The sequence below is a fragment of the Microcaecilia unicolor genome, chromosome 9 (assembly GCF_901765095.1).
Source record: "Microcaecilia unicolor chromosome 9, aMicUni1.1, whole genome shotgun sequence".
Lineage (NCBI taxonomy): Eukaryota > Metazoa > Chordata > Amphibia > Gymnophiona > Siphonopidae > Microcaecilia > Microcaecilia unicolor.
Genome location: NC_044039.1, coordinates 227,696,408 through 227,703,312, shown reverse-complemented (window position 1 = coordinate 227,703,312; position 6,905 = coordinate 227,696,408). Strand labels below are relative to the sequence as shown.

General features: G+C 42.3%; 1 protein-coding gene across 1 annotated transcript in view; it reads right to left on the bottom strand.

Annotated features, from left to right (window-relative positions):
- Window positions 1-6,905, bottom strand: part of FAM161B (FAM161 centrosomal protein B) — a 277,968-nt gene that overhangs the window by 80,909 nt on the left and 190,154 nt on the right.

Genomic DNA, 6,905 nt, shown 5'->3' with positions numbered 1-6,905 from the left:
TTGTAAAACCCCCGCATCCCCTCTAGAAGCGCTCCAGCGATCCGGGGAGCGACCTTTGCGCCCTCGCCCTCCGACGCCATATGCCACGAGGAGAAGAATCGGGGAACCCCCTGCCCGCTATAAAAGGTAAAATTACCTGCTTGCCGCTCCGAGCTGTAACAACTGGTGTCCCAGTGAGTAGCTGCAATGAACATTTAAAGAAACGTCGAATTAAACGCCTTTAAAGACGTTTAAAATTTTTTTTTTTTTTTTTTTTTTAAACGGAGCCAGCGGGAGGGGGAGAAAAGGAGGGACCTGGCACCACCAGGTTTGCACTTGCTCAAAAGAGCCCTCAACCCCAGGCCTCAACAAAACCTAAGGATTAGGCTTGGAGGCCTAGCCAGAGCTGCTGCTGTGTGTGACCACCACCTGCTGAGATAGAGAACATACTGGGGAGTTTCCGGCAGCACATGACCACATATAGGGAGGCAAAAGTTTGCTCTCTATCTCCACCTGCTGGTAGATGGACACAACCCACCAGTCTATGGATTGATCAGCTTGATGATATGGAAAGGTAGATTTGGGAGTCATCAGCATAGAGATGGTAGGAAAAGCCATGGGATGAGATTAATGAGCCAAGGGAAGAAGTGTAGATAGAAAAGAGGAGGGGACCAAGAACAGAACCCTGAGGTACGCCGACAGGCAGAGGGATAGTAGAAGAGGATCCACCAGAGTGAACACTAAAGGTGCGGAGGGAAAGGTAGGAAGAGAACCAGGAAAGGACAGAGCCCTGGAATCCAAGTGAGGACAGGGTATCGAGAAGTATGCTGTGATCGACAGTGTCAAAAGCAGCGGAAAGATCAAGAAGAATGAGGATGGAATATTGACCTCTGGATTTAGCCAGTAGTAGGTCATTGGAGACTTTAGTAAGCGCAGTTTCGGTTGAGTGGAGAGGCCGAAAACCAGATTGTAGTGGGTCAAGAATAGCATGTGAGGAGAGAAAATCAAGGCAGCAGCGGTGAACAGCACACTCAAGTAACTTGGAGAGAAAAGGAAGGAGGGAGATGGGTCAGTAATTAGAGGGACAAGTAGGGTCATGAAGGCTTCTTAAGGAGAGGTGTGACCACAGCATGTTTAAAGGCAGCAGGGACAGTCGCAGTGGAAAGTGAGAGGTTGAGAATGTGACAGATAAAAGGAATAAGAGCAGGAGAGATGGCATTAAGAAGGTGGGTGGGAATGGGATCAGAGGAACAGGTGGTACATTTTGAGGAAGAAAGGAGAAGTGTAATTTCCTCAATAGTAACTTCAGGAAAGGAGGAAAGGGAATGAGGGGAAGGAGAGAGAGGGGAACGGACTAGTGGAGGGAGAGGTGGTGAGGTAGAGAAAGCAAGGTTTATCTTTTGAACCTTGTTGTGAAAGAATTCAGCAAGGGTCTGAGGAGATAATGAAGGGGGAGTTGGGGAGGGGGCACCTTGAGGAGAGAGTTCAATGTGGTGAAGAGAAGTCGAGGATTAGAGCCAAGAGAGTTGGTCATTTGGATATAATAATCCTGTTTGGCACGTAAAAGAGCAGATTGGAAGGAGGTCAGCATGAACTTAAAGTGTAAGAAATACATCCACTTCTGAATTCTCATCCCCCAAAATCTCACCACACTCATACCTTTACTCACAGAAGGATGTATACCATATGTTTTCTTGCTATTATATATTGCCCTTTAGTTTCCCGTTGTTTCCTTCCAATGTTTCACTGTTCTTTTCCATTGCTATATTCCTTAACGACATTTGATTTTGTCTCGTATAACTCTTCACAATGTAATCCATAACCGAATTGTAACAAATTGTATTTCCATCATTCATAATGTATTGTAAGCCACACTGAGCCCGCAAAGAGGTGGGAAAATGTGGGATACAAATGCAATAAAATAAATAAAAATAAATAAATAAATAAATATATTGATTTATATTTAAGTCCTTTGCAACTGGGGTAATGGAGGTTCAAGAATGTATGAGATGATGTTTTTGTGTTCCTGGTTGGTAAGTCTATTAGGTCTGACATATAGTGGGGCTTCGCCATGAATAATTTTATGAACCAGGGTACAGACTTTGAACATAATTCGTTCTTTTAGTGGAAGCCAATGCAGTTTTTCTCTAAGGGGTTTGGCGCTTTCATATTTCGCTTTTCCAAATATGAGTCTGGCTGCAGTGTTTTGGGCAGTTTGGAGTTTCTTAATGACTTGTACCTTGCATCCAGCGTACATGGAATTGCAGTAATCCAAGTGGCTTAACACCATTGATTGCACCAGTCTGCGGAATATTTCCCTGGGGAAGAAAAGTTTTATTCTTCTGAGTTTCCATATTGCATGGAACATTTTCTTTGTTACATTTTTCGAGTGATTTTCTAGTGTAAGATTTCGATCAATTGTAACTCCCAAATGTTTCAGGCTGTCTGAGACAGGGAGGGTGTGATCTGGGGTATTTATAGTGGTGTATTTGAGTTTGTTATATTGCGATGAAAGTATAAGACATTGTGTCTTTTCTGCGTTGAGCTTTAGTTGAAATGCATCCGCCCAAGAATTCATTATTTGGAAGCTGTTATTGATTTCATTTGTGATTTCTGCTAGATCTTGTTTAAATGGAATGTAAATCGTGACATCATCAGCATAGATGTATGGATTGAGGCCTTGATTGGATAAAGATTTGGCCAGTGGAATCATCATTAAGTTGAAAAGGGTAGGTGAAAGCGGTGATCCCTGGGGTACTCCAAATTCAGGTTTCCAAGGTGATGATGTAATCGAATTTAAAGTCACTTGGTATGTTCTTGTGGTTAGGAAGCCATTAATCCAGTTCAATACGTTTCCTCCAATCCCAAAGTATTCTAGAATGTTCAATAGAATATTATGGCTAACCATATCGAATGCGCTTTACATGTCAAATTGCAAGAGGAGAATATGATTGCCTGCTGCAATTATCTGTTTAAATTTAGTTAGAAGCATTATTAGTACTGTTTCGGTACTGTGATTAGATGGAAATCCTGACTGAGATATATGTAGTATTGAGAATTTATATAAGTAGTCGGTGAGTTGTTTGGTGTCTAAACTTTCCATTAGTTTTACTGTTAGAGGGATGGATGCTACCGGGCGATAGTTGGTTATATCATTTAATTTTTTCTTTAGATTTTTAGGTACTGGAGTTAGTATTATATTTCCTTTATCCCTAGGGAAGAGTCCATGTTACATAGTAAACATAGTAGATGACAGCAGAAAAAGACCTGCACGGTCCATCCAGTCTGCCCAAGAAAATAAATTCATATGTGCTACTTTTTTATTTGTACTGTCCTCTTCAGTGCACAGACCGTATAAGTCTGGCCAGCCCTATCCCCGCCTCCCAACCACCAACCCCGCCTCCCAACCACCAGCTCTGGCACAGACCCTATAAGTCTGCCCAGCACTATCCCCGCCTCCCAACTACCAGTCCTGCCTCCCACCACCAGCTCTGGCACAGACCGTATAAGTCTGCCCAGCACTATCCCCGCCGCCCAACCACCAGCCCCGTCACAGACCGTATAAGTCTGCCCAGCACTAGTCCCGCCTCCCAACCACCAGCCCCAGCACAGACCGTATAAGTCTGCCCAGCACTAGCCCCGCCTCCCAACCACCAGCTCTGCCACCCATTCTAGGCAGGAGCATGAAATTTAAGTATGAGGTGAGGTCAATCAGATTTTATTAAGTAACTGGGGCATGCGTCCAGCTTACAATGTGACTTGACGAGTCTGTTGATCATTTGGGTGATGGTTTCCTCAGTCAGTAGGTTGAAGTTTGTCCAGATTCGGTCTGCTGGATATTCTTCGGTAGTTGGATCCAAACAGTTAATGAATTTTTCATGTTCGTTGGTGTTAAGTGGTAAAGTGGAACGTAGTTTAATAATTTTCTCGTTGAAGTAGATAGCCAAGTCATCTGCTGATGGGGTGTCTGTGTAGATTGTAGTAACCGATGAGGTGTCAAGAAGTTTGTGTACAAGTTGGAATAATTTATGTGTATCTTTATAATCTGGTCCTATTTTGGATTTGTAATATAATCTTTTGGTTTGTCTAACTGAATATTTATGTTTTCTTTGCATTTGTTTCCATGCGTTGAGTGTGTGTTCATCTTTCATTTTATTCCATGCTCGTTCAAGTCTCCTTACTTTAGTTTTTAATTTTTTCAGTTCTTCATTAAACCATGGTATTGAAGTGTGTCTTCGAGAGGTTCTAGTTTGTAATGGTGAAATTGTGTCTAGTATGCTCCTGCATCTATTGTCCCAATTTAGGAGGTGGTGTTTGGATTCTTTTTCTACTGTCCATTCGTTCATGGGTGGGATTCCAGTGTCAGATATGGTATTTCAAGCGGACGAGTCGGAGAAACTTACTGAATTCACGGTAAACCTGAAGGACGTAATGGGGCAATTCAGCAAACTGAAGAGTAGCAAATCTCCTGGACTGGATGGTATTCATCCTAGAGTACTGATAGAACTGAAAAATGAGCTTGCAGAGCTACTGTTAGTGATATGCAATTTATCCTTAAAGACTGGAAAATTGGAGGGTGGCCAATGTAACGCCCATTTTAAAAAAAGGTTCCAGGGGAGATCCGGGAAATTATAGACCGGTGAGTCTGACGTCGGTGCCGGGGAAAATGGTAGAGGCTATTATTAAAAACAAAATTACAGAGCACATCCAAGGACATGGATTACTGAGACCAAGTCAGCACAGCTTTAGTGTGGGGAAATCTTGTCTGACCAATTTACTTCAATTCTTTGAAGGAGTAAACAAACATGTGGACAAAGGGGAGCCAGCTGACATTGTGTATCTGGATTTTCAAAAAGCGTTTGACAAGGTACCTCATGAAAGGCTACAGAGGAAATTGGAGGGTCATGGGATAAGAGGAAATGTCCTATTGTGGATTAAAAACTGGTTGAAGGATAGGAAACAGAGAGTGGGGTTAAATGGGCAGTATTCACAATGGAGAAGTATGGTTAGTTGTGTTCCTCAGGGGTCAGTGCTAGGACCGCTGCCTTTTAATATATTTATAAACGATTTAGAGATGGGAGTAACCAGCGAGGTAATTACATTTGCTGATGACACAAAGTTATTCAAAGTCGTTAACTCGCGAGAGGATTGTGAAAAATTACAGAAGGACCTTACGAGACTGGGAGACTGGGTGGCTAAATGGCAGATGACGTTTAATGTGAACAAGTGCAAGGTGATGCATGTGGGAAAAAAGAACCCGAATTATAGCTACGTCATGCAAGGTTCCACGTTAGGAGTTACAGACCAAGAAAGGGATCTGGGTGTTGTCATTGATAATACACTGAAACCTTCTGCTCAGTGAGCTGCTGCGGCTAGGAAAGCGAATAGAATGTTGGGTATTATTAGGAAAGGTATGGAGAACAGGTGTGAGGATGTTATAATTCCATTATATCGCTCCATGGTGCGACCGCACCTTGAGTATTGTGTTCAATTCTGGTCGCCGCATCTGAAGAAAAATACAGTGGAACTGGAAAAGGTGCAGCGAAGGGCAACTAAAATGATAGTGGGGATGGGACGACTTCCCTATGAAGAAAGACTAAGGAGGCTAGGGCTTTTCAGCTTGGAGAAGAGATGGCTGAGGGGAGACATGATAGAGGTATATAAAATAATGAGTGGAGTGGAACAGGTGGATGTGAAGCGTCTGTTCACGCTTTCCAAAAATACTAGGACTAGGGGGCATGTAATGAAACTAAAGAGTAGTAAATTTAAAACAAATAGGAGAAAATGTTTCTTCACCCGAAGCGTAATTAAATTCTGGAATTCGTTGCCGGAGAACGTAGTGAAGGCGGTTAGCTTGGCAGAGTTTAAAAAGGGGTTGGACGGTTTCCTAAAGGACAAGTCTATAGACCTCTACTAAATGGACTTGGGAAAAATCCACAATTTCGGAAATAACATGTATAAAATGTTTGTACGTTTGGGTAGCTTGCCAGGTGCCCTTGACCTGGATTGGCTACTGTCGGGGACAGGATGCTGGGCTCGATGGACCTTTGGTCTTTTCCCAGTATGGCATTACTTATGTACTTATGTTGCCAGAATAGTGCAGTATCAGTTTGGCCTCTTGTGGTACATGTTGTACGTTCTAGTTCCTGGAATGGATCTTTTTTTCGCCATTGTAGGGAAAGATTTAATTTACGGTGGTCTGACCATGGTATATCTGTCCATTTTGTATCTGTTAATAAAAGGGATTGATTTGAGGAGAGTTTGTACGTGATGAGGTCAAGTGTGTGTCCCTTGACATTGGTCGCTTATATATTAGGCCAGTTAAGTTCCCATAATTGGAGGAAATCCTTGCATTCTTTTGCATTATATGCATTAGGGTCTTCTAGGTATAAATTTATGTCCCCTAATATAAGAAGATTGGAACTAGATACACAGGTATTCAAAATGAAATCTATGAAGTGTGGTTGGCAATCCTGCCAGTTACCTGGTGGTCTATAAAACAAAACAACGTTAAGGTGGTCAAACAAGGACGTGTGGTTGATTCTAACTGAGGCAATTTCAAGTTGTGGTGTTATGGATTCGGTTGTTGTTGTTATGGTGAAATAGGATTTATGGATCAGCGCAATGCCTCCTCCTCTCTTTCCATTTCTTGTCCAATGAGTAACTTTATAACCTGGGGGGCAAAGATCTAGAATTATGGGGTCATTATAATCGTGAATCCAGGTTTCGCTGATGAGTAATAGATCAAGGTTGTCAGCTGTGATCCAGTCTGTCATTATTGTTGCTTTGTTAACTACTGATCTGGCATTTGTATATCCAATTTGAATTGTTTGGTAGGGATCAGTTGTTGATTTTCATTAGTTGTCTGTTTTCCTGTGGAATGCATTTATTATGTCCTTTCTTCTCTTTATTTTGATTTTGTCCGT